We start from the raw sequence: 3,899 nt of genomic DNA on the forward strand, positions 1-3,899 counted from the left end.
CCCCAAATCAAAGCAAAACAAACAAACAAACAAAAATCCCTTGCTTTTCAGTGCTACCACTGCTGCTCTTAGTCTTGCATCATTTCTCACCTGGACTATTGCAATAGCCTCCGAACTCATTCTTACTCTGGTTGGCAGAATGAGCTTTCTAAACCAGGCATCTGACAATGTCATTGCCCAGCTTGAAACCCTTTATACAGGGCTCTTAACCGTGGTGTAGACTCACTTGGACATATTTCGAAGACCATGATACCCAGGCTGTACCCCAAACCACTCTAATTGGAATATCTAGAGGTTGTACTCAGCCATCAGTGTTGCAAAAGCTCTTCAGGTGATTCCAATATGTAGCCAAAACCAGAGCCATTGCTTTCAGTGGTTCTGTATTGCTTGTAGAAGTGATGGCAAACCTTTCAGAGCTTTCAGTGATACAAACAGGCCACTGTGTCACACATGCCACAGGTTCACCACCACTGGTTTATATGATAAAGTTAAAGCAAGTTTCCTAACATAGTCCATAGTGTCATCGTCTCTGGCTCCTGCTTATCTCTTCACGTGGATCTCATATGCCCTTCTCTGCCTCACTCTTGACATACATTCACATGACAGAGAGATACCCTGATCAGCACATTGTACCTAACACAAGTGTGTTTTCCTTTCCATGTCTCCTGTCTGGGATAATGCCTTTAGCCCTCCTCACTGAGGGAAGTTCCTACTTATTCCTGCTAGTTCTCCATGTATAGGAACTCTTCTCTTATCACGTCCTTGTCATCCTGTATACTCCCTCAGCTCTATAGGAATTACTTGTTTTCCTTAGAAAACTGAAATACATAGCTGGGGAGATAACTCAGTGGTGTAAGCACCTGCCTGGCAAACACAAGGTCCCCAGTTTGATCCCCAGTACCACATGCCATGTCAGCCCCAAAATCCAGGTATGGTGGTGCACGCCTATAATCCCAGTGCTTGGGAGGCTGAGATAGGAGGAACACTATTAGTCTGAGTATCTTATTGAGACCCTGTACCAAATAAATAAATATTAAAAAAGAAGACTGGGACACCTCCCCAATTAGCTGATTTATTCATTTATGACTATTATCTAAATTTATCACACACTATACAAAAAGTTGTTGGATGCTTTTGTTTGTCCTATCCTAGCAGGCAGACTCTGGTTTAACAGGCCATTACATAAAACAAAGTAGGGCCTAATATGAAGCAGATGGCTTCATAGATCCTTTCTCCTAAAATTCCCAAACTGACACATAAAGAAGCATCATCTCAACCTTGAATCCCACATGCACAACCTCCTCTGACAAGTCTCTACCCAACTGACTGATTTTAATATTGTAACTCTATCATGATCACCTAGTAGTAACTGATGGGCCAACCACACCAATTGCCAAGCCCATGAGCTCTCATAAGTCCATCTGTCTGAGAAGAGCATCAGCTTGGGCAGAGCACTGCCTGCCCAATGTCTAGTCTCAAATTTGACCCCTTGTTTGGTGGTTTTTTTCTATATATGTCTCAAAGCCATACCTATACACCTATAAATCGAATTTCTGTCTCCCCAAATCCATACGTTGAGACATAATCTTCAAGGTGATGTATTAGGAAGTGAGGCTATTGGAAAGTGACGACACTGTGGGAATACAGCCTCATGAATAGGATCAGTGAGAGATTCACTTGTGAAAGACTCTTCAGCGAGTCTTTCAAAGAGACCTTGTGAAAGGGTCTTCAGAGATCTCTCTTGGTTCTTCTTCCTGGGGAAAGAAGGCACATTGAAAAGATGGCTGTAGGGGCTGGGGAGATGGCTCAGTGGAATAAGCGCTTCCCTGCCAAGTGCAAGGGGCTGAGTTCAATCCCTGGTTCCACCAAAAAAAAAAAAAGAAAGAGAGAAAGAAAGAAAGAAAGAAAGAAAGAAAGAAAGAAAGAAAGAAAGAAGAAAAAAAAGAAACAAAAGATGGCTGTTTGTGAACTACGAAGCGAGACCTCACCAGATACTGACCCTGCTAGCACCTTGATTTTGAACTTCCTAACCTCCAAATCTGTGAGAAATGTATTTTTAAGCTGCCCAATCTCTGGTATTCTTTTATCGAAGCCTGGCTGAACTGAAATAAACACTAACACTAATTTACCCATATTGTGTTGCTAGCTACAATACAGTACAGATGGAGAATCTTTTAGAGCTTTCAGTCATACAAATAGCTTCCTGCAAAATAAATACCATAAGTTCACCACCACCATTGCTTATAGAATGACTTGAAGAAATATGAGACAGATCAGGCCTCAGCCTCCTCAGCAGCCATCCGTGGTCTGCCGACCATGAATCCCCACAAAGTAAATGAGCTTCGGGCCTTCTTGAAAATGTGTAAGCAAGATCCTAGCATCTTGCACACAGAAGAAATGCTCTTCTTGAGGGAGTGGGTGGAGAGCATGGGGGGTGAAGTACCACCTGCTACTCAGAAAACTAAATCAGAAGAAGATATCAAGGAAGAAAATGCAGATAGTAAGAAGATGGGGGAAAACATAAAGACAGACAAGCCATCAAGTGAAGAAAGTGATTTAGAGATTGACAGTGAAGGTGTAATTGAGCCAGATACTGATACCCTGCAAGAAATGGGAGATGAAAACGTAGAGATAATTGAGGAGATGACGGATCAAGCAAATGAAAAGAAAGGAGCTGCCATGGATGCTCTAGATTATGATGAACCACAGAAAGCCTGTTGACTTGTTCACAGATGCCATCAAGCGGAAGCCTCGCTTGGCCATTCTGTATGTCAAGAGGGCCAGCGTCTTCATCAAATTGCAGAAGCCAAATGCTGCCATTAGAGATTGTGACAGAGCCACTGAAACAAATCCTGGTTCAGCCCAACCGTACAAGTGGCAAGGGAAAGCACACAGACTTCTGGGCCATTGGGAAGAAGCAGCCCATGATCCTGCCCTTGCTTGTGAACTGGATTATGTTGAGGATGCAAGTGCGATGTTTAAAGAAGTTCAGCCAAGGGTGCAGAAAATTGCTGAACATTGGAGAAAGGATGAGTGAAAATGTGAAGAACAAGTGATCAAAGAAAGAATAGAAAGGATTAAGAAGGCCCAAGAAGAGCATGAAAAAGCCCAAAGGGAGGAGGAAACCAAACGACAATTGGGAGTTCAGTATGGCTGTTTTCCAGGCGGCTTTCCTGGAGCGATGCCTGGTAATTTCCCAGGAGGAATGCCTGGGATGGGAGCAGACATGGCAGGAATGCCTGGGCTCAGTGAGATTCTTAGTGACCCAGAGCTCCTTGCAGCCTTGCAGGACCCAGAAGTTGTGGTGGCCTTCCAGGATGTGGCTCAGAATCCTGCAAATATGTCAAAATATCAGAGTAATCCAGAGGTTATGAATCTCATCAGTAAATGGTCAGCCAAATTTGGAGGTCAAGCATAATGCTTATCTGACAAAGCCCTTCCTAATAGAAAAGCATCCTAGATCACTAATGGATATAGCAATAATACAAACCAGTGTACCTCTGACCTCATTAGGAGAGCTGGGGTGCTTTGAAGATGATCCCTTCCCCTCCTCACCAGATGGGGCTGAAGTGTTTTACGATGGTTTTCCATTAGGGTATTCATTCAGATAATGTTTTCCTACTAGGAATTACAAATCTTAAACACTTTTTTTGGTACCGGGAATTGAACTCGGTATGTCACACTTGCCAGGCAGGCACTGCGCCACTGAGATATATCCCCAGCCCTTAAACACTTTTTAAACCTTAAAAAATATTTAAAACATTCAAAAGGTCTAATAATCCCTACATTTTTCTTAATCATTTTTAGATATTTTTCCCTTTGAATTACTGGCCAAGGAAGATACTTATGTATGAACATTTATGAGCTTAGTAGGAATAAAATGAAGTTTTTTTGGGTGG

General features: G+C 42.7%; 1 pseudogene; it reads left to right on the forward strand.

Annotated features, from left to right (window-relative positions):
* Positions 1 to 2,316: 2,316 nt before the first annotated feature.
* Positions 2,317 to 3,418, forward strand: LOC101578725 (annotated as a pseudogene).
* The last annotated feature ends 481 nt before the right edge of the window (positions 3,419 to 3,899 follow it).

Source organism: Octodon degus, unplaced genomic scaffold, assembly GCF_000260255.1.
Source record: "Octodon degus isolate 3935 unplaced genomic scaffold, OctDeg1.0 scaffold00167, whole genome shotgun sequence".
In the NCBI taxonomy this organism is placed as follows: Eukaryota; Metazoa; Chordata; class Mammalia; order Rodentia; family Octodontidae; genus Octodon; species Octodon degus.